Source organism: Lagenorhynchus albirostris, chromosome X (genome assembly GCF_949774975.1).
Source record: "Lagenorhynchus albirostris chromosome X, mLagAlb1.1, whole genome shotgun sequence".
Classification (NCBI taxonomy): Eukaryota; Metazoa; Chordata; class Mammalia; order Artiodactyla; family Delphinidae; genus Lagenorhynchus; species Lagenorhynchus albirostris.
The window spans coordinates 108,966,076-108,991,842 of NC_083116.1; positions in this window are offsets into that span (position 1 = coordinate 108,966,076).

Consider the following 25,767-nt stretch of genomic DNA (forward strand, 5'->3'; position numbering starts at 1 on the left):
TACACACACACACACACACACACACACCCCAAATCTGGAGAAGAGAGATAATTTAAAGGAAAGGAATATCCATTGCAAAAAGGAACAGTATTTTGAGGACAGCTTGGTGATTCTCAAGATTATCCTTAAGTCATTCCCAAAGATCCTGTCCCTGAATTTCAAGGAGAAATGGAGTTTTCAAGGGGGAAACTGAAGAGTGCTGTTCATATGATTCTGTGAGATGTTAACAGGACACCTGGACACTTCTGCCAACATTGGGACAGAAGGGTGCTTAGTGATGAGCAGAGATGGGATTTTTTTTTCAGAGTCTAAGGGGCAGCCTCAGTCCATTGTGGTCATGAGACTTTCAGGAACGTCTGCAAGGGGAGGAGGTGAAGGAAGCATAGCAGTGGCCTGTCCCCATGTCATGGATTTCACTGTCTCTATCACCAAAAGGAGAAAGACAAGGAAAAATAAAAGATACCTCAAAATGTTGGGCAAAACTTACCGGAGCATCATTGAGATCACTTCTGTGGATGCCAGAGTAATTTAGGAAATTATTTGGGTGGGGGAATGAATGCCTCAAGATCGTGATGGGATTGTGTGGAAAAAACATGGCACACTATCATTTATTGAGTAGCTATTTGAGAGTGCCAGTGTGGCTTAAATACTTCATATACATATGGTGCTGTCCAATAACATGTAGTTATTTAGCAATTGAACTATGGCTCGTGTGTCCAAGAAACTTGGTTTTAAATTTAATTTAAATAATTTACATTAAATTTAAGTGGCCACATATGGCTAGTGGCTACTGTATTAGACAGCATAGGATGTAATCCTCAAGAGAAGTCAGAAATTATGTTTTTAATACACTGTATTTTAGAAATGTGGAAACTGAGTAAAGGAAGTTAAGTAACTTGATGAAGATCACATCTAGAATATAGCTGTCTACAACATAAAAATACATCCTCTTTTCTCACTATTACATCTCTTTATCCAGTTTTCTGGAATGACTGATAAACTGACTTCTCTTAATTTAAAACCAAATATTATGCATACCAAAAGACATGGGCTAGAATAGTTTGCAATAGCCCGGTACTGGAAACTACCCATATAACCAACATGTCAAATGAATAAGTAAATTGTGGTTTATTCACACAATAGAATTCCCTGGTGGTCCAGTGGTTAGGACTCCACGTTCTCATTGCCAAGGGCCCGGTTTCAGTCCCTGATAGGGGAACTAAGATCCTGCAAACCTCACGCAGTACAGCCCCACCCCCCCAAAAAAAAGAATTATACAGCAATGATAATGAAGTATCTACTCCTCTATGTAATGATTCATATAAACCTTACTAACAATATTGTTAAAGAAACCGAAGCCAAACGAGCATATAATGGATGATTCCATTTATATAAAGTACTTAGACTAAATGAATCTATACTGTTAAAAGTCAGGACAGTTGTTACTCCTGGGGACAGAGGTGGAGGAATGGTGAGAGGTGGGTGTGGTACGGAAGTGAATTCTGAGAAGTTGTACTATTTCTTGTTCTGGATACTGGTTATACTTTGTGAAAATTCACTGAGTTGTGCACTTATGATGCACGTGTTATATTTGTTTTCTACTGCTGCCTAACATTACCGCAAACAGAGTGGCTTAAAACAAGACAAATTTATTATCTCACAGTTTCTGTAGGGAGAACTCTGGGCAGAGCATAGATGGATTCTTTGCTCACAGACTCACCAGGCTGACATCAAAGTGTTTGTCTGGGCTTTCATTCTCAGGTGGAGCTCAGGCTCGTCTTTCAAGCACACTGGTTGTTAGAATTAATTGCCTTGCGGTTGCAAGGCTGAGGTCCCCCCTCTTCCTGCTAGCTGTAGACTACTCTTAGCATCTGGAGCCTGTCTGTAGTGCCTTGCCATGTGGTCCCCATAGCAGTTCACAGCATGTGTATTTACTTTCTATGCCAACTAAAGCACGTCTCTCTGACTTCCTCTTCTTTGATGAGCTGGAGAAAACTGTCTGCTTTTAAAGGGATCAAGCCCACCCGGATAATCACTCTATCTTAGGTCAACTGATTTGGGCTCTTAACTATATTAGAAAAATCCCTTCTCAGCAGTACTTAGATTAGTGTTTCAATGACTATCTGGGAGGTGTGCATACAGCAGGGGCTAGGAATCTTCTGGTATCAACTGTGAATTCTGCTTACCGCAGGTACCTTTTTTATGTCTAGGTTAAAAAGTTAAAAATAATCCTTGATGTTACCTATGAAGTACCAGGGATAAACTTCTCCCTCAAGATACTACTGTCCTTTACTTGCACTGCCTTAGAGCAAGAATTAGCAAGAGGAAGGAAATTCTGTGGATGGCATTATAGTAACAGGCAATGGGAAACGATACAGCTAATCATTATTTTCATTCTGTATTCTCAATTTTTTCCTTTCTCCAAATATTGATGAGAGGGAATATAAGCCTCCACATTTACCATACTCCTAAATATGAATTCAGATGTCCTGGTCCAGACAATTTATCTGTGAATATAGTGAGAAATTTATGGCAATGGTTGTTGACCTTGACAACTTTGAGAATGCTGTGTTGGTATAGCAGGGATAGTTTCATACATTAAAAAGAGATAGGACTAAGGTGAACATGGACCTGCATAGTCTGTTAGGATGGAGGGCCCTGTGTCTTACGACAAAACATGTTGCCTTGGCATCCCCAGGTCATGTAGGACTTGATAGATTGTGAAGATCTCCAGCTCTAGGTCAACTCCAGTGAAGTAACATTCAAGTAAACAAAATCCCAGTTCCAGAAGAAGCCTTTATCAAGAGTGCTCAGACAGAGTTCACAAGAGCAAGCCATGTCAAGCTAAACCTCTTTCATTTCATGACTGATCATTAGGATAGTAGAGCAGGGAACTGTGTATATCTGGACATCAGCAAAGCATGTGACATTTTCTCCTATGATATTTTCATGAAAAGCTGTAGACACAGACCCTGGATAGGAGTTCAATTAGGCAGAATTATATGTGGTTGACTACACAGAGAAGAATAGGCTCCGTCTTGCCTAGTATCGTCAATCACTGCAGCCAAGTTTGGAAAAACATGATTATCAAAATTGCAGATGACACAAAAGTGGAAAGAATACATTTGCTGGATAACAGAATCTGTATTCAGAAAGATGCCGATAGACTGGAACGATGAGCCAGATCTAACAAGGTGAAATTTTATAATGAAACATTTAAAAGCGTCGCCTGTGAGCTCCCTAATTAAAATGACCCTAGCTACCTAGTTTAAAGTATCACATTATCGTGCATAATTAATTTGTGCGTTCAGTATGTGCTAGGCGTAACACCGAGAATTTAATTTGTGTTATCCAATTTTCTTTATTTAACCACACTATTAGGTGCGTTTATTTTCCTTAATTATGCACTAGTGGAGGTTCAGAGAAGTTAACGTATTTTGAGCAGGCCAGAGTTGGTGTACTTAATTACCCTGCAACCCTGGAAGTACATATATAAAGGGTTAGAGGAGCTTGTGCTTTAGGGATTGTACTTTTAGAGTGGATTATAATTTTAAATTTATTAAACTCAATGTATGAAAGGTAAGATGTGGCAAAAAATAGTTAAAATATAAGTCTGAATCCCTTATAAATATGGTATCTACAATGCCAAAGATGAGATTTTTTTCTTTGCCTTATCTGCTGAGACCCAGAGCTTTGGGTTCAGATCTTAACACCATAATTTTACATGAATATAGACAAACTAGAGCCAGTTCCAAAAAGCCACAATCACTGTTGTGAGAATGCTCAATACTTTGTCAAAAGAGGGAAGAGTAAATGAGATTTATTTTATATTTCTGAAGAAAAGATTTACTAGGATCCCTTACATCTACAAATATTAGAAGGATTTTCTATTAAAAATCCTAGTGAAAAAGGAATCAGACTTGCAAAGGGGGGAACTAGGACACTGGTAGAATTTATTCTAAGAAAGGATTTATTTCTATACAAGGAAATATATTTAGTAATATTTATAATATCATATTTTATGGTGTTATGATTATTAATTATCTTATTTAGCAAAACATAGTTATGAATGGTTTGATTAATAGGAAAAATAATACTAACTGGTAGAAACAAAATCTACTTTCTTTCATGTAACATTGAACTTGAGGTGTTTTGCAAAGGTGAACAGCTTTCCCTATTAGAGACAGAGCTTAATTTCATAGCATTTGGTGATTTTAAAAGTCTATCTAACCTCTCTCTCTCTGTCTCTCTGTCTCTCTGTCTCTCTGTCTCTCTCTCTCTCTGTCTCTAGGTTAGATTTCAAGAGACATTTTAATTTTCTTATGTTAAGTATATTATCAATTAAACTGAATCAACCTCTAAGTGGGTTTATTTTTTAAAGTTTTAGGTTTCAAATTTAAAGACAAAGTATATATACGGTAGAAAAATAAAGTTTTTAAATTATACAAATTAACTTTATTTTTTGGCATAGAAGTTTCATTTCAATATTTCATGGGTTACTGTCGATATTTACAAAAATGATTTCCTTTCCCACAGAGTTACACTCCTGAATTTCTTTTTCTTTACCATGAGGAAAACTTTCATTTATCCTCTTTATAAAGGTGCTCTGTAGTACAAAATTTTATGTTGCTTCCTTTTCTTAGAAGGGCATTGTAATTGTGGTTGGAAGTGAAAGGGGGGGAAAAAAGACAGAAAGTGAATTCGTTTTCTCTAGTTCCCAATTAGAGACTTTTTCATAACAACCCTTCTCCCTAGCTCATTGTTTTTTCTCACACAATTTTCTGGAGTATTTTAGAAGTTACTGTAGGATAACAGTAATATTATATGTCAGTATTCTCACTAAATTGAAGTAGTTGTGCTCTTTGTCAAATGACTGTAAGACAGTTAAGCTTCATCTATTTGCATTTAGATTTTGTGCCATAGCTGCAAAAGTAAAGAGAATGAAAGATAAATCAGACGATTCAGATATAATACTTCTTCTCTAGGTTGGTATGACTAGTAATCGATATTGTCATTTAAATGCTGGCTTATGTAACCAAGATTACTAGTAGTACACAAAACTAACAGCCTAGAATCAGAACTTTAAAAATTGCAACACATTGGCCTAATTAAATGAAACATCTAAGAGGGTTAAAATACAATGGAAATGAAAATCATACATATAATAATCTTTCAAATCAAAAGACATAGAATTTATAGGTTATCTGCTATAATCCATAGATAGTGATATATGGATAAAACCAAAAAAGTGAAATTCAGTAGGAGATAGTGTGAAATCTGTCAGTAAATTCTGAAATAGCATATACACATTCAGTCTTTCAGTTATCTAGTTTAACAGAAATTCATGTTAAAATATACTGCAATGAGTTGTTAAACTGGATGGTTTTTAATGTCCCTTTCAATTGTACAAGTCTATGATTTCATGATTTATGGCCTCTACTTAAAGGTTGATAAAATAGGCTTATTTCATAGAATGTGATGTCAAAACAAGTGAGGCAGTCTTGCGTGACTGAAACTCTACACCCGTAAACAGCAAGATAAAGAACTCCTAGAGATCAGCTGTACAAGATTGTGCTTATAGTTCATAATGCTGTGTGTACACTGAAAAATTTTTTCAGGAGAGATCTCATGTTAGCTGTTTTTTACCACTCCCACCAAGAAAAAAACCAAGAAAGGCAATAGTATTAATCTGTTTTGAATGGCCAAACATTGATGAGGTCTGTGTTTATTTAAGAAATCCATATTTTTAGAGACAAGTTGACAACCCATGATGAATCTGGTAGATTGACCAGAATGAAAGTAGAATTTTGAAACTATTTCATTTGCAGAAAGTTTGAGGACATAGAGATGTTTAACCTAAGAAAAAGAAAGCCTCTTCCTGTGTTAGTGTGTATATGTACAGTTGAGTTTGATGCATGCATGTGTTTAAGTGAGAGGCAGGTGTGCAGGACATTAAGATTTTCAGTTATTATGAAAGGAGTGTTAAACACATTCAGGGGTTTTTCCTGATGGTTGATTTGGAAAAACAGCTGGGTCACAGCAGTTACAGTAATAAAATCATTTCTGCACAGCATAAGGAAGAATTTTAGAGCAATTAGAGATGTCTTTAATGAAACTGACTTCCTTGTGAAGACATGATGGAGATTCACGCATCTTAGTTCCCAAAGAATTTTAATAGTCATATAAATAGGGAGATAAAACAGTTGAAACTGATACCTGGGCACCAGTCCTAGATCCTAAAATATTGCATATTCAGAGAAGTAGACTAAAAAAATCCAGGTGTCAGCAAAAGGAATCCAGGATGCTTACCTGCCTCTGATTAGCCATTAGATGGAATTAAAAAAAAAAAACAAAACATGAAAAATCAAAAGCACAGTCCTGCCTTACATAGGTGTCTGATTCTATTTTACATTTCTCCAGGCTCTCCAATTTGAGAAATTAACACAAAAAGTGATGCCTCACTGCAGATGGCCATACTATATCTGGGAGGAGCCAATTCAATACTACTATTACCATCATTAAGAATAAGTACAGTAAGAGCCATTTTCAGACAGACAAAAAGAGAGAAGGAGAGACTGTCACAGAACTTCCAAATATACACTTGAAGATCAAAATTAAACCAGATAGAAAAGACAGGTAAATCAGAAGGACGAATGAGCAAAGACATTAGTAAACATGTTGGTAAGTTTAAACAAATAATGAACATATAATATGAATGTAAACAATGGATGATACTTTGTAATATGAAATATTGGGTTGGCCAAAAAGTTACTAGAGTAAATATTTTTAAGGTTATTATATTGTTTCCGAGAAAGACAGTGATGTTACCTTCAAAATTTGTTCATTTCAAATGTGGCTGATTCACTTTGGTGTACAACAGAAACTAACGGTATTGTGCAGCAATTGTACTCCAATAAAGATCTATTAAAAACAAAACAAAACTGCATGTGCAGTCAGTGAAATAATACATATGAAATATCCAATGCAGTAAAGAGAATAATATATCATGAAACTTAGGCAATAAATGAAGGTAAGAAAAGAGAAAACCCCAGTAAAATTAGAACAAATGAAAAATGAATATGTTAAAATTACTTAATATATCAATAATCACTGTAAAAGCAAATAGTCTGAAATCTTCATATAAAATATATATAAAAATATTAGAGAGATATAGGTCTAGATAGATACATAGATGATATAGGTCTCTCTGTCATATATATGTATAACCATTCTTTTAATTTCTAGCAATTTGCTTCCTTATGTTTTAAGTGCATCTCTTAAATAGTCCTTCAATCATTGTGAAATAAACATTAAGATAAATATTTCTAGATAGTATCAAAATATAATGATAATTTCAGTTCATTCAGTATAACAAAAAATACTCAACTAGTATGCACCTAATAACTTTATGTTATGTCCCAAAATATGTAGACCAAAAGTGATTAGTATTTCAAAGAGAGAGAGTCAATTCCAGTATTAGAGTGGGAGTGTTTTCAAATGTTGCTCAAATAAAGAAATTGAAACAGATTTTTAAAGTATGGATTTAGAGTATGTTAAGACAAAATTAACAAAATTAACAAGCTTATTAACAGTTATCTTATGCTTATGTCCAAACAAGAAAGTACACATTTTAATAACAAGCACACAAAGAATATTTTAAAAATTTGGTCATAATCTAGGTTAGGTTATAAATCAAGACTTAGAAAATTCAAAGGCTGTAGCACACAGACTACATTCTCAACAAAAGTATAATTTAGTAATCAATTACAAAAAGAATACTAATAAGCCACATATATTTTAAAATGAGAAAACTGAAAGTTTATGTGTTGAAGAAATCATAACGAAAATTAGAAAATTACTAGGAACTGAATTAAGACCATTGCAGGTAAAGATTTTTGTTTAAGGTCACTTAGAAGAAAATTAAAATATAGGAAAGATGGTTGAAAACTAATTTTTTAGGTATTTAATATATGAAGATAGAAACAAGATGAAAAACATCTAAATGGTGTCAGAAATTAAAGAGTAGGCACAACTAGAGATAAAACAGATTAAAGGGAGTATCATAAACAGCTTTGTGCCAATGTGTCAAAACGGTAAAAATTTACATTTTCCTCACCCATATACAGAGACACACAACACATAATTTTGCAATTATAAATCTAAAATATACACCATATATGCTTACACACCAGCATGGAAAGACTGGAAATATTTTGATGGCTTTTTGTGGACTGTAAGATTTTGAGTACTTTTTCAATATTTTTCTTTATTATCAGTTTTTGGCAAAAGAGTCTAAGTGACCAGAGATTTTAACATAAAGTCGATGCGTTATTTACCAGTAATGGAATTCCTATCATTCTTGTATCAATATTGGAATTAGCACGACCATTTTTCTCGTCATATTTACAAGTATTCTTTGCCAATATGCTCTTCCTGGATAGCTCTATAAGGAACGAGTTGCCTGGATTAGAATCTGGGAGTGGCCTGGCCAATTCACTGAGAGTGTCTTGATCAACTCCCAGACTCTTCTGACAAATGCTGGCATTAATTTTGTTGCAGTTTGAAAGTTGGATACATAAGTTAATCCCAATAAATGCTGTAAAATAAAATTGCAAACGTTCATTGATGATTTTATATTGGTGTTGATATCCCTCCATTAAATAGGTATATATTAGGAAAAAATTCAACTGATTTTAAACCCTTTTGAAATTGCTTTACCCAGCACCTTTTCTAATCAGATCAGAAGTTTGTTCTGAATCATTTCACTGCCTGCAGATGTTGCTTGGATATCTAAAAGCATTCAGTGAACTAAACTTGACCATTCCCTTGAGGTATTGTCTAAAAGGGTAAGGAAAGGTGACTTCACCTTTCACCAATGTTCAGGTATTTCTCTATATTCAGAGCTTTAACATTCTGTGAACAGAAATTCTCAGTGACTGGATGGATTTTATAGAACACTTCATATTTGAAGTAAATTTCATTGTTTTGTAAGCATCATCAGATGCATTGCCTTACATCTAAAGTGTCTAAACACAACCTCTCTTCTATGCACAAAACCTGCTCCTCTTCAGATTGGCAAATAGCACCTGCATCCAGGGCATCCCGGGCATGCAATCTGTGAAGTTTGCGTAAAGCCCTACTGTCATAATCTTGACATTTTCAATAATTTTTTAACAAAACACCCTGAATTTTCATTTTGCCCTGAGCTCCACAGATTACGTGGCTGCTTGACTGACTGCCTCTTCCACCTGCTTAGTCAAAAAATCTTGATTCATACCCCATATCAAAGCTATCAAGACTTCCAATTTTGTTTGCCTTTAGATTATATTTACTTCTCATCAGTTGCACTACTACCACACAAGTCCATGCCCCCAGCATCCATCCAGAGCCTCCTAACCTGTCTGCCCTCCTCCTTTCTTGGCCCTCTCCCCAGTCTCTTCTCAATAGAGCAGTTGAGGTGATCTTCATAAAGGAGAAGTTGAGTCATATCACTCCTTTGCTCAAATCCCTCCAATTATTTGTCTCACTTGACTAAAAGCCCAAATCCTTGCAGTGGCCAGCAAGATGCTACAGGATCTGGTTGCCTAAAATATCTCCTTCCTGATCTCTTGACGTCCCTTTTATTGTCCCCTCAATTTTACCAACACTCCTATCCTTCCCATTCCTGCAACCTCCCAGCCATGGGCCTTAAAACTTTCTCCACAGTTTCTATTTCTCTGCTGACATTCATCCTCTGTTTATTTAATACATATATTTTCCTTCAGGTCCCTGGAAATATTTAACATCTGCTTTAAAGTCCTTGTCTGATAATTGTAAATCTGGGCCATCTTAGAGTTGGTTTATTGAGTATTTATTTTCTAGAGTATACTCAGATTTTTCTGTTACTTTACATGGCTAGTGATTTTTGATTGAATAGTGGACACGAATAATATGTGGTAGAGACTCTAGATTCTGTTCCTCTGAACAGTGTTTCCTTTCCAGCAGGTAGACAACTTGGAGGAACTTGAGTTCCAAGTTCTATCTCCTCTGTGGGCTACAAAGAATGAGGTCACCACTCAGTTCTTTCAGTTTTCAGCTGGTGAGATTTTGTTGTGCCTCTTAGGGTCTTTACTGCGTTTTAGAGCTTAGCCAAAGATCTGGGTAGATTTTGTGCACAGATACTGGGGTTTTCCCCCTCTGCAGCTCCCTCACTTCCAGGGTTACTAACTTTCTGTCTGCTCTGCTTTCCCAAACTCCATCTTCTGTTAGGCTGTAGCTTTTTATGCCCCCATACTGTATAGAGTTTTAGGAATACTACAAGACAAAAAGATGTAAACTCACAAATTTCACCAAGTACAGTTATGTTCTTTCAAGGGTAGATTTCCCCACAGTTTCTGCCTGTTTTTGTTCTTTCTTCTATGGCTTAAGATTAGCATTATGTTATATTTTGTCCAAATTTTATAATCCTAGGGAAAGTTAAACGTATTCAGCTGCATGTATTCAGGCAAATTATTTATCTTCTCTGTGCCTGATTTTCTGAGGCAGATAAGATGCAGATAATAATAGGGTTAGTGTAAGGGTTAAATATGTTACATATGTGTCAAGAGTTTTTACTGTGTCAACTTACCTGAGCTGGAACTGTGCTTCTCAGAATTCCCTTTCCTTAAAAGAAACATTTTGCATGGGAATTGGAAGGTGAGAGTGAGGAATACACCTTTTACACTTGGAAGCAGAGCGCAGGGCACCAGTCCCTGCTGTGGTCACACAGGTTGTCGCTGTTCTACTGGCTCACCTTCTAGGCTCCCACCTGGTCTCCTGCTTCAGTTTCTCTAACTTTTATGCCCCAGCCTATTTAGTTCTGGAAAAGAAGAGCACTAACTAGAGTACGATACAAGGATTAAAAAGATACGACCAGGAAAGCCAGAACAACCTGGTTTATAATTCTCAATGTTATCCTGTCCCATATTCTAGAAATAAATCAGTCTGTACTTCAGATGGTATCTGTTGGTTGGGTTCCTGGAGAAGCTGACTTTGTGACTGAATTTAGATCTCGACATATTAATTAGGGAGTATCCTTGGGTATATCTGTGGAAGAGAGAGGGAAGAAGCAGGATAAGGCAGATGAGGAAGGCAAATTGCATGGCAGACCCGAACAGGGAACTCAGGAGCTAAAATGGCCTGTCAGAGTCGCTGTGCATTGAGCTCCCTGAGCACCAACTGGATCAATCAGTCATTGCATGACAGTCTCTCTAGGAAGGGCTTGACCTTGGCCATGGGAACCCTGCAGCTGAGGCAGTCCCTGAGGGGCTGACAGTGAAAGCAGCTGGGAGTACTTTCAATCCTTCATGGGTATTGCTGGACTGTGCATCTTTATGTCCATCCCAGTATCCAGTAAAGGCTTTGAAAGAAAATCTGGGGTGAAATTGTGAATCCATTGTCCAAGAAATATATAACATTTAAATGTGCATAACAAAAGTGATGGCGGCAGAGAGAAAGACAGGTTAACCAGATATCACTTTATGACCCTGACATCATTTTCAAATTTGCCCGTTGGCCACCTTGGGCCATGAGTCTGTTATTTCCCAGGCACGATGCTGGCATCTAGAAGGAAAGTCACTATTAAGTCATCCTTGGGGAGCACTGATTTTATTTCATAAGAAAAGTTTATTTAATAGAATGGTGATGCTCAGGTTTGGGATTCAGACTAAACAATTTTATGTTCAAATTATTTCTAAGCAATTTGCATTTCCCTTTAGAAGTATATTATTCTTAGTATATTAGTTTCCAAATAGGGTATTAATTACCAAGGATTGTCTAGAAGAGAATATTTGTCAGTTAATTCAAGAATCATGGGGTTTGTATAGGTGTGGTGTAATGTCAGAAATTGGAGCTAATTTTGGAGAATGTGGCTTGAATTAGTGAAATGACATGTAATTTTGCTTCAGTGCTGATATTTTTAACACAGTTTTGGCTTCTTTTTTGGAACTGTGCCTGAGGACTTTTGACAGGCTGCACAAGATAATCAGTCAACCATCTATATTGTCATCCTTCATTTTTGATCCAAAGTGGAATTATCCACCTTGATATGCTTTCTCTCTCAGTTAATAGGAAGAATCAATAATTACTGCAGATTTTAATTCTCCTTCCTGATTTTGAAAGGGTAACTTTACATAGCCATTTATTTTCCCCATCCTTATGATAAATATTTTGTTGATGCATAATATATTGAATTAAATTTTGAGGTTGTTTTTTTTGGGGGGTGGGGTATGCAAGCCTCTCACTGTTGTGGTCTCTCCCGTTGCGGAGCACAGGCTCCGGACGCACAGGCTCAGCGGCCATGGCTCACGGGCCCAGCCGCTCCGTGGCATGTGGGATCTTCCCAGACCGGGGCACGAACCCGCGTCCCCTGCATCGGCAGGCGGACTCTCAACCACTGCACCACCAGGGAAGCCCCTGAGGTTGTTTTTAATGTTATTAAAGACAGATTGACATATGTGAATAGAGTAGTTAACTTTCTTCAATAATAATCTACTCCTGATTTCTTTCTTTGACTTCTTTCCCTCTCTCCCTTCCTTCCTTCCTTCCTTCCTTCCTTCCTTCCTTCCTTCCTTCCTTCCTTCCTTCCTTCCTTCCTTCTTCATACACATTATAAATATCTACTAAGTGTTACTATCTGTACCAAGCACAGTGTGGGAGTGGGGATGGAGAGGTTGGGGGAAGAGATTAATTTAATATAAATGAGATTATCCATCATGACTTGGTTCCCTGGGCTCAAAAATACCTCATACATAATGAGAACTGTGTTAGGCGCTAACAATTAGATAGATAGATAGATAGATAATGCAGTCTATACTCTAATTAGATTATTATACCTTATTTATATTATTTATGCTATTTATATATGTTATTTATATCTTAGTTTGGAGGAAGAGAATACATCAAGATCTACTTAGAAGACTGAGCAAGTCAGAGTGACTGATTAGGGATCTAATATGGATAGTAATAACTTTTGAAAGGTGATGAACCTTGAGTATTATGTTAAGAATTTTACACATCGTCTTCTAGGCAATGAGAAGGTACTGGATATCTTTGGGGTAATGAAGTTGTGTGTTACAAACATTGAATTTGTTGGGATACACAGGATGCATCGAAGGAAAGAGATTCTAGGAGCAGATGACCCAAGGAGAAGACTATTGCCACATGCAGATTTGATGCCATGTGCACAATGTATAATATGGAACTTGTCTCCTTGGTGTATCTAATGATGCTACATTGAAAATTAATAGAGTAACAGTAATAATAACCAACTGAAGAAAAATCTTAGAAACATGCCTGATAGATTTGATAGTAATATGAAGAGTTAAAAAATGAGGGTACAGTTTTAAAATAATTTATATTTCAGCAGCATTATAAAACATATACATAAGTCAAGAGATGATGATATTTTAGAAGAGGAAGCACAAGAATAGAGCTTCACGTTTAAGGTCACTTGTCTAGCCAGATGGTTACTTAGTATTTGAGGAACATTCAGAAGGAAAACAGATAACTTTGTTAATTATTTTTGAGCACAAAACCTTCAGGTGTGTAGGTTAACTTCTGTGGAATTGAAAAGAAAAAAATATGGCTTCTATGCTAGGCAGTTTACACAGGTCAGAGCGCTCTTACTAAAAGAAAGATCTTCCATTTGAAACAAAGAGGATTCTCCAGTTGAAGAAGTATCAGTGGAAAAAAAAAAAAGATAAATTTACTGGTTCTCTCTGATAACTTCTGCCTTAATACTTAGCATTTGGCTTGCAGACTGTGTATAAAATCATGTGGCCCTCAGACCATGAGTAGAAAAAAATGAAACAAAGTAAGAGAAAAATAAAACTTTCTTAGTACACTTTCATACTGAAATTACTGTCTAAATATTCAAAGCAGAGATAAGTAAAGGAGTTTTTTACTTTCAATAGAAGCAATTCCATGCTTCAAGGATCAGTATGAAAAAAGGGAGACATATCACACATAAGGCAGAGTGGATTCATTCTCCTTTTTTCTTCTCTTTCTTTTCTCTCTTTTTCTTCCTTTCCTTTCCTTCCTTTTATTTTTCATTAAAACTATTCCAATTTGGGATATTCCTATATTAATTATGCACATCAATAAAGGTGTCCCTACACAGGCAAATGTCAGCCTTTTAATGGAATTGGTAACATGATGATCCACTGATTAAAAATATCCTGTTTGGATGAATTGGGAGATTGGGATTGACATATATACACTACTGTGTATAAACTAGATAACTAATGAGAGCCTGCTGTATAGCACAAGGAACTCTACTAAATGCTCCGTGGTGACCTAAATGGGAAGGAAATCTGTAAAAGAGGGGATATATGTGTATGTATTACTGATTCACTTTGCTGTACAGCAGAAAATAACACATCACTGTAAAGAAACTATACCCCAATAAATTTTTTTAAAAAATATATCCTCTGTTTAAGACAAGTGCAAAGGTTGGGACTAGGGTTGAAAATGAGAAATTTTTTAACCAGTGCATATTATTGCCCCCTTGTCTAATTCAGTGTCAGCCTACTAGGTGGCATATTTCACGAGCTTTAAACAAACTGCGGAGCACTGAGTGATAACACAAATCCCAGAACACATGCAATGTCATATACTGTAATAAAATGAGCATGAGGTAATAAGCAGACTGTAGTTCACAGTCCTAGTTGGACACTGGTTATCTATGTGTCCTTGGGTCATTAATACAACCTCTGTGAGAATGACTTTGCTGAATCAGCTAGGAGTTGCGTTTGGCTCTCATGAAGGCAATCTGACTAGACAGGCTTAAATACATAAAGTGTGATATCCTCATCTAATAAATACTAAGTATGGAAGTAGGAGATTGATGATGTGGGTTCAGCTGCTCAAGGCTGGCAAGGCCAAGTCTGTGATATGCTCTTGACCTTTGTCTCATAATCCTGAAATGGCTTTCCAGAGCTCTATCTAGTTAGCAGCAGGAAGGTGAATGTTCAGATAGTCATGAAGTACTTTCCTGGATGTCACTCTAACTTCTGCTTCATCTTATTAACCACTTCTATCTTTGAAAGCTTGAAAAATATGTGAGCATATTGCCTGGGATTTATTGATCAAGAAGAATAAATAAATGGATAGAAAAATATGATGCCTCTTATACAAAAATCTCATAGAATTGTGGCAAAAATTAAATAAGAAATGTATGTGACTCATTACAAGAGGAAGTTGGTACTTGTGGATTTTGAGAGCATAAAATAAATAGAACACATTATTCCCTGTATCAGGAATAAATAATTTAAAATAGTGAAGTGTTGCTCCAGTAAAGTCTCTCAGACAGAATTATGTCCAATTTGGGGCTGTGCCAGGTAGTATAGCAAATGTTAGGATGAACACATCACATCATCTTGGGTCAGCTATTATGATGTAATATTTAGGTGGGAAAACTTTATACGTAAGAACAATGTCTACCCTCTACTGTATGTGTGTGTGTGTGTGTGTGTGTGTGTGTGTGTGTGTGCGCGCGTGCGCGTGCTATAAATATACTGTATATAATAAATAGTATAAACCTTCATCTAGGTAAAGTAAACTCTGGTACAAGATATTTCAGAAAAACAAACCAATAATAGAACTTTAGTTTTTAACAAAATCTGAATTTTAAAAGGGGACATTGAAGTATTTGAATATGACTTTCTGAAATGAAATAAATTTATAAACTCATTATGATCCACCAAGTTGCCTTTAGGCAATAATTTCTGTAAAGATATGTTTTGCATAGATTGTTCTCCACTTATGACCACAGATTTTATATTTCTTATTATTGACATCTAAGAAATGAATCAGTGATCATTTATTCCAGATATCTTTATTGACCATCTACTAGTGCTAGGCACCTAGGGGACTAAGGCTAAGACAACACTCCTGGATTCTAGAAGCTCACATTTTGGTGAGTGAGACAAAAAAGTAAACAAAGTAGGGTGGTGTTTACCAGATGGGAGTGAGATAGGCAATGTCTTTTGAATGATCCATAGAGGTGGCAGTATGGAAGCTAGAAGAGAATTCACTGAACACACAAGTGAGGTTAAGGGATATCAGACAAGGAGAAAATGTCTTATGCTAGGGATTGCACGAGTGAGGAATGATAACAAATGCTTCCAGAAATATAGTCAGAGGAGAGATTATGAATTTTTCATGCCCTGCTAAGTAATAAATAGTTAGCCTAGAGGCAATAGGGTGTCACATATAATAGTCAACAAGTGCCTTGATCACAGTTGTGTTCTACTATGATCATTCTGACAGCTGTGTGATACATTGAATGCAAGAGACAAGGTTTTAGGCAGAGTTCAGTTCTTACATCATCTCAGAGGAAAGAAATTATGGGAGTGTAAACATAGGAAGATAAACTGGAAGTAGATATGCATAACTGTGTTGGTAAAATAATTATAAAGAAGTGATTACAGTTGTTGATTAATTAGATATGGTTCTTAAGGAAGAAGCCCAGAATTATTTGATGTTGTCGGGTGAAATATTTAACATGAGAAGAATTTTGGTGAAAGAAGAGGATGACTTAAGTTTTTACCAAGTTGATTTTGCGATTTCTGTGGTATTTTCAGATGTTGTCCAGTAGGTATTGAAAAACTCAACCTCATGGTAACAGAGAGAGAGATTGTAGCAGATATTACAAATTTAGAGATCATTGATGTCAAGTTGGAAGATAAAGCTGTCACTGTGTGTGTATTAGCCAAATAGAGTATGAAGCATGAGGGGAAAAGTAGGTACAAAGTTAGAATCCATGTAAAACCAATACTTAAAGTTAACACAGGAACAATGTGTAGATTTTATCAGGAATCAGTTACTTTGAGAAGACTTCACTGAAAAACACCCTCCCCCAGGCTGATTTAAATGTCCAAAAGAAAAATTTCCATAATGCCCTTTATTTATAACACACATAATATCAATATAATCATCAGTTTACTTCTCTGTCACTTCCATTAAATGGTACATCTTTCTGTGTCAATTTCTAATTGAAACTTTATTCCTAATGCCTAACAATATGAAGTACGTAGTAATCACTGTATTAAAAAAAAGAAAAGTGTGATTTTATTGCACTGATAATTAGGAGGCAAGTCAGCGGAGAGTAGTGCCTTATACACCAAAGCAGAATATTTTCATTAAAGAGAGATTAAAAACATCAAATCCGATGACGAACCTAAGTCAGATATGAATAGTAATGTGTCTACTGGCTGTTTTGGAATTTGTAACTATATTATTTTGGAGTATGTCATTCTTGTTCTTGAAAATGAAAGCATCATATTTAAAGTAGGTACTTTTCTTCTTCAACATGTAATTGTAGTAAGTTATTAAATTGTTTGGGGTTTGGGTATTGTAGTGAACATTCCTCTTTCTTTTTGCTCACCCAACAACTGAATCTCTATCTTGTGTTTGAGGTATAAGTCTCCTCATGAGGCAAAGTCTACCTTTTACTAGAAAAATGAAATATACATAATTTCAGACTCCCTTACAGCTGAGGAGTGGGCAAATGTATCTTTGCTTCTCGATGTATCAGGTGCACTGGATTGGGACTTGGATCAGTGAATGCCATTACACTATTAATCAAATAAATGGCCATGGCAGGCAATTCTTAATTATCTCAAAGATGATTATCTTGTCTGTGTATTAATCATCATCCTTTTCTTTTTCCTTTTTCTATTCACCTTTAGGACAGAAAAAAATGAGAACCTTGCAATGTTCCTATGTATTACATTTAGTAGGTGGGAGCTTAAAATAATGGTTACACTGAGATATTTGGATCAATGATATATTTGACATCTCTATAATTTTCCTATCTATTATTTCTATAGATGACTGAAAAGTTACCTCTATTTTTACATATATAAGTTACCTGTTGTATATATCTATTTTAGTTCAGAAACCACCTTTATTATAAAATTTGTTCCTAGATATTTATAATGGGAAATATTTTCTATTTTCATTGGCCTTGATCCTTTAAAGTGCCACCTAGGGTTGATTGTGATAACATAGCTCACTTTTTAAATTTTAATTAAGTAGACTCATATAACAATTGGCATCTCGCCCATTCCAAAGTGTTGGCAGAAAAAATTCTGAATCATGACCTTGAGCTTCTGAGAATGCTACTTATGTTAAGCAAATTAAGTACAACTGTCTTGGGCACTTTAAGTAAGAATCAATCTGGATCATTAGTTTTGGCAGATTTACAGGTAAACCTAAAAGCAAACAGGGAAAAGATAACAAGTTCTAAAGAACTTGGAACATTAACACGGGAGCAGTGAATGAGGCTAGTGCCAGCTTTGGAACCGGATTTGGCAAGGAGATAAGCAGATATTTCCTGAGCTTAACAAAGAAATAAATACACTACTTGACACTTTATGAGTAATTAATAAAATAAATAATTATTTTATTTGTCATTTTTTAAATAAAGTTGGACCACAGTGAGGAAGAGGAATGCAGTCTTATATTTTGAAAAGGGTATTAACTACATGTAATTAAATTCTATTAGAGAAAAATTGTATCACTTAAATATATTAAGCCTATGAATGTCTTTAGGAATTCCTTTGAAAATTGACCAGCAAGCACTTCATTTATTTAACTAGTTCAGGGGTATAACTGTGAGATTAAATCAATTACATTATGAGATATGTTTATTCCTACTTTGGAGATGTCAGTCACTTTTTTTTCTGTCTATTCACACTTTGTTTTATGATTTTTTTCCAAAATACACATGTTGCAAACCAAATACAATGAATAATACTTTACACCAGGCACTTTGTGTCACAAAACAGATTTGGAAATACTTCTAGGTATTAATATGACTGATATCAATAACATAAGAACATAATTTAACATAGCTGGTTCTTTTTAAGTAAAAGTAAAAAGAAATAATAAATAAATTCAAAAAGTGCCAAACCATTGCTTGTCTATTCTAGCAATTTCCTCCTCCATGAGACAATTTTGAGTGTTTTAATCTTATTCCAGTGAATGCACTCCTGATCTGCCCTGCTCCATTATTTAGGTGTAATTGTGATCTGTTGGCATGGTTCTACCTGCTTGGCTTTAGCTGCTAGAGAGCAACTATACCTGACCATTTCTGGTAGTTATTACTGCTATTATCACTTGCCTGCCCAGGACCTGCCAAGATTTTACCAAATACCATGACAATTTTGTTCAAGAAAAAAAATTAAAAAAAAAATATATATATATATGTAAATGTAAAGAGAGGGCAATTTCATTCCCATATTTGCATCTCTCTTGGGAACCACAACTGTGATGTTTGTTCTTCTGCAAAATTTTCTTTTTGCTGATTTTCATACTAAACTTCATGGGTGTAATGTTAGTCAGACTTGGGTGTCTAGCCCCTCAAATTCTGTTTTTTATGCTCTCTACAGAATTCTGTTCTCTAGCGTGCAGTCCAGCTAACCTATTATTTTTCAGGATATGGTTTACTCTTCTCCATTTCCAATCTAAGACAAAACTTTTTAAATGCAAGTTGCAACAGGTACAAATGTAGTCAGAGTATGCTGTCAGTTTCATATTGCTCCCTCCTTGTTTTCTCGCCAAATAGACCTGATGTTCAGTACTTCCTCTACTTTTGTAGATTTGATTTCTTTGTAGATTTGATTTTTTGTAGATTTGATTTTTTTACTCCATCAGTTTTAATGACTATATACACTATACTGGTCTTTCACACTGCCTGGATGGGAGGAAAGGTTTCATTTAAACTGAAGAATACTTGATAGTGATGTCAACAGTCTCAAATGACACTGAAGGTGACAGATATATGGGAACATTTTGTGAAACTAACCCAGTGTTTGTAGGAACGAGCTAAATAGTAGAATTTTCATATTGTCTTGCATTTTAGATTGTTATGCATGCATATTAGAAGTTACTTTTTGGTCCACTTATTTTGCTTGAATATTTTCTTTTGGCATATAAATTAAATACATTATTTTTTCTTTGTTCATGCCTGATTGAGCCAGATTGAGCCAAAAAAGAAGATAAATTTTGCTACTTAAAAATCATCGATTCAAGTCTGTCAGTAAATCATTCTCACTTAGAGTCAACCATGCTCAAAATCCTATTGATTGTGGGTATAAAATATAAATCCTAAAGCTTGCCTTCCAGGACCTTGAAGTCAATTTGCAGAGAAAAACTGAGGTAGTTTTAACTATAAACACAAATATAAAAGAACTAATGGTCAAGGCAGGTTATGATTGTCAGGGTCTGTTTAGGTCTCATCCCTATCACACACGTCCACAGTCGTCTCTAGACTTGCCCTGCCCCCAGAGCCAGCAGGAGCCCTGCTTGGTTATACAGCACAGCTTCTCTTTACACTAGTAATGTCAGGATTTGGAAGTAATTTTCTGATGCTGTGTGCTAGCCTTCTATCTTTCTCTCTACTTGACCTCATTTCTGGCTGTCCCATTGCTTGTGGTGGTTTCTAACTTCTGTCCTTGGAGTTGGCTTCATTCCCACTTGCTTCCTTCTTACTAGCTCAGCTCCTCCTTACTCTCAGCGTGCCATATGGCAAGTGATGCACAAGAGTCCATGCTAATCCTTTTATGAGTGTGAGTGCCAAATCGGTACTGCAGCTTACAAACTCTACAAGAATGTAAATAAGTGATGGATTACTCCAGACCAGGTTGTCGGAGATCTTGGTCTGCCTAAAATCAGAAAGTACAGAGAAAAAGCAAAAGCTTTCCAGGTAGAGAAAAATCATGAGTAAAATCAAAGATAAGACAATGTTTAATTGTAGAAGGAAGATATGAATTTGCTTAGGCAAGAGGGCTTGTGGAAACATAGGTGAAAATATAGTTTGGGTCTAAATTATGAATGTTCTTAAAACTAGGACATCTGGAATTAAATTGTGTGTAATGAAAAATTATTGAAGATTTTTGAGTACAGGGATGTCATTTTTTTTTTTTAGGGATGTCATTTTTAAGCAGCATTTTAATAATTTGGTTATGTAAACATGTTTATCGTTGCAAACCAATGGACATATGTCCATTCTTGAAACAATCACTGGACTAATATATGGGATTGCCCTTCTTGTTGATATCTACACATTGAAAAAAATCCTGAATTTCTAAATTTTCTACAATAAATCTGTATTACTTTTAAAAATAGAAAAAAAAATCTTACTTAAAGGCAAGAATATGCCAGTGAAAAAATGTTTACTAAAAAGTCAATAAGCATTAGTTGTATTTATTCACTTCACTGCAGAATTTGTTCAGAGTACTTGAGAGTCATTCTCAACACTATTATAATGAATCATAGTAGTCATAAGAACATTTAGAGTAATTAATTCTCATAAGAAATTAATACTGTCTTCAACATTTATTGCATACCTACTGTTCTAGATACTATCTCATGTTCTGAAAATACAAACCTGAAATGAGGCCTGCTATTAAGTAAAGCTAATGGAAGAGATAGTCAGATGCAGCAAGGATTAACATAGATCAGTGGATGGCAAACAGCTGTCCATGGGCCATATTTGGCCTGCTACCTTTTTTTGTAAATAAAGTTTTATTGGAACACATTATGCACCTCTTATGTCCCATTTGTTTATGCATTTGCTAAGGCTGCTATCATGCTACAAAGACTTGGGTAGTTGCAACAGAGACCACGTGGCCCACAAAGCGAAAATATTTACTAACTGGCACTTGATGTATAAAGTTTGCAGACCCCTGACATGGAACTTGACCATCATTCAGCTGAAGGTATACCCCAGATGAACCAGGAGCACAAATAAGGGCACCTCAATCAATTCCATTCACTGAGAGGGCTTTTTAAGCAAAAAGTAATTGAAATTCACTTTTAGCACACTAATTACCCCAAATCTGAATAAGTGTCCATACGTGGATAAACCATCTTGAAAACTAGCTGTACCTGTGAAACATTTTAGTTTCTTTGAGACACGTCATGACAAAAAGTTCTAAGCACAGCTGTGTTCATTATATTTTGTGAATTATCCTTTGACTGTCAAACCGATTAAATCATGGATTATTTTGTTTAAAACAGTCATATTTAAAGTAAAACTCTCTAAGTGTGATTTTTTAATGTAAGGACCACTATTCATTTGCTGCATTCAAGTGGTATGTCATATAAAATCAGTCTTTCCAAAATATCTCTCCTTCCTCATATGAAAGGTCTTATGTATCTTTTTTTAATTTATTATTATATTTTTTTACATCTTTATTGGAGTCTAATTGCTTTACATTGTTGTGTTAGTTGCTGCTGTGTAACAATGTGAATCAGCTATACGTATACATATATCCCCATATCCTCTCCCTCTTGCATCTCCTTCCCACCCTCCCTATCCGACCCCTCTAGGTGGTCACAAAGCACCGAGCTGATCTCCCTGTGCTATGCTTATGTATCTTGAATTATTTTCTTGATTTGTTTTTTGGTTTCTATTCTGGTCACTCATATAATAGTATATTTAAAAGAGACTGAATGCATTTAACACAATTATACTACTGTGATATCAATCATTTGTTGAACTTTTTTTCCTAAAATATTCTGATCTGTGTGCCAGAAAGGAGCAGACAAAAGCTTATAAAACTTACTAAGCTGGTATTTATTCTTGGCTGTATTCTGACCTTGATCCACTTAATGATATACATGCATTAATAATGCATTTTTTATCTAAGCTTGTATCCAAATTAGATGTATATATGAAATAAAAATCAAAAGTTTAGCTGTTTGGGATGTAGTGATCATTCAGTAATAAAACCTGTTTAAGTACTCCAAAATGAATCTCCAAGATGAAGAGCATGCTTATTATTTGTTTTCTTAATTCAGTAAAGAAAAGAGTATTCTAAAATTACCCATCTGCTTGAAGGAAGAAGAGAGTCTAGAACTCCTATTGGTCCCAGTATCATGCACCACCTCCCCAAGTTTCTACTGCTTCAAGAGCAGGATAAAGAATAAGCCTCAGTCACCCAGTGTTCAGAGCGCTCCTGGTAACACTACCTCTCATCCACCTTCATGTGATGGCAAGAAGGAAAACGGGCCCCAAAAGGCCAGTGATCTCTGTGAGAGCCACATTTCTCCTTCTTCTTCCCCAATAATCACATCCTCATCATCTCAAGATTTTCCTGTCTTCCCCATGCAACCTGCTCTAGCCTTCTCCATCACAGTAAGTACCAACAGCTCTTATCCTCTCAATATTACCAGTCAAAAGCAGGGAGTCGTCCTTATTCCTTTGCTCTCACATCCCCCCCCCCTTATTATATCACAGCAAATCCTATTTTCTCTACTTTCAAAGAATATACCAAATCCAAGCACTCCTCACCAGCTGTACAGATAACAAACTACCTTCATTTCTGGTCCAAAGTACTACAGTCTTTGGCCAAAATTATTGTAATATTCTCTTAACAAACCTTGTTGTTCAGACCTTTGACCCCTAATTATTCTCAGTTTATTCTCAGCACAACAGCCTAGGTATTTCACTTATTACTTCCTTGAAGATGTCACACTTCTACTCAGAACATGGTAATGGTGCCCAATCTACCTTAGTATAAAAGCCAAAATAATTAAAACGGCCTATATGTTCTGACTCTCTGCTCTCTTTCTGATCTCAACATCTCACATTAGATGAAATTGGAATAAATATGTTGTGTTTTGCTTTAAGTTGAATCAAAAGAACAAACCCAACAGAAAAAAAGTATTATATAAATGATACTCACTAAAAAGTTATTTTAGGTCTGCTAAACCACCCCCTTCTTGGTCACACATATTCTTTTGATCACAGTGAGGTGGAAGTTTCAGTAAACAAAGCCAATAGTTAAAGAGCCTCACTGATTCAGTCTTCCCAGTTAAGTATGGGGCCAGATACTTCATTTCACCCATCCTCATTTAGGCACTGTCTGAGGCTCAGAATCTCCAAGGATCTTAAACTTTATATCTCCAGAATCAATTTTTTTAACTTGGTGATTGAGAAGCTGATATCTTGAACCATCTAGACCTAGGGTTTCTGTAGGGAACAACTTGCAAGCTGTCCCAGACATGATAGTCACCCTGGGTAGAATTTGAGGATCTATGGGGAAATGCAAGCACAATTCACTTTTGTCATATTTGGGACTACAAAGGACAGGTTACTACTGATTGTGTCAGGAGATGAATATGTCAGTAACATAAAAAATAAGATTATTCATCAAAAAAGACATTATTTTGATCAGTAGTATGCAAACTTAACTTGTTCTCCCTCAGAACAGTTCTCCCTGGTGTCTTTCAGGAAAGGGCCCAGTAATTGGCAGTGTAACTTGGGGATCAAGGGGGCAGACTCTTGAACCAGGCAGTGGGGATTTGAGTCCTGGCTCCATTCCTCAATAATAGCTGTGTTCTGTTCCCCCATGTCCTTATGAATATAATAGGACTCATCTCCCAAGGTGAATTTACCATGAAGCCAATGGAACTTAAAGCACAGGACTCCTCATATGTGTGGGTTCTTTTAAAAATGAGGAAGGAAATCAGTGCTAGCTGGAAGCATTTTGTAAAAGTCATTTCTGAAAAATTAACTGAGTTTCTCAAAAGAAAAGGATCAACTCCAACACTCCAGTAATTTGTTAGGGTATCTTTTCGCACTCAAGTAAATATTCTTTTTCATACCAGTTTTTGTGTTCATAATTTTGTATTATTTTTTAATAAAGAGTGCCTCAGGTACCACAAAATCTGGACTCTGCCCGCCACCTAAGGATTTTGTGAGGCTTAGAGGACATAATATGGTTTAGTTACTTAGAGCAGTGCCTGGCACACAGGTAGGAACTGTTAGGCATTATTGTAAATAGGTTGCTTAACAGTGATTAATATATCGATTGGTCATATAATTTTCTGAAAAGGAATCAGTTTTGAATGGCAGTGTCAAGGATCTCAAGTTTACTCAAGGAAGTTCCTCAAGTTCTCCCAAAGCAAGAAGCAAATAGAATGATTAGACCTCTATTGTCTGAAGTTTACTGCTACATCACTGAACACCGATTGGTTAAATTAGAATGCTTAAGTGACAGAATCCATTGTCTAGTTGCTCAGAAATCTTGGGCTCTTTTTTATTGCAGTGAATATGCATTTAAATGTTTAAAAATGCAATTTAGGGAGTTCCCAGGTGGTCAGTGGTTAGGACTCTGCGCTTTCACTGCCGAGGGTGCGGGTTTGATCTCTGGTCAGGGAACTAAGATCCCACAAGCTCTGCGGTGTGACCAAAAAAATAATACGATTTGATATGTTTTTTTGTCTTAATTGATTATTCCTTCTCCTACACTACCCGTGCTCTTGACTTTTAGAACTCCTGTTATATGTACCGTCTGGAAGGATTATTCATTTCTCTTAACTTCTGTCTAATATTCCCTACGTATTTGTTTAGCTTTAGAACTTGCATAAATTCCCCAATTTTATCTTCTAGAACACCAGTTTGGTCTTTATTACTATCTAGCTAATATTTACTCTGTGCATTAAATTATTATTTTTTAATCTCATAAATAATATATTAATTTCCTGGAATTCCTTTTCTTTCTCTTAGTTTTTTCATAATTGTTTGTTTATAATTACCATATAAATTCAAATTTTTGAAATCAAATAATTTTATTATTTTACCTAAATTTTCTTTACTTAATTTTGGTTTCAATGTGTATATTTGTGTGTGTGTGTGTGCACGTACATGCATGTGTATAGGCTAGGTTTTTATTTTGTTTTTTCCATGGCATTTGTTTTCCATGGTTTTATGGTTGGCTGTTTTTCTGTTCTATA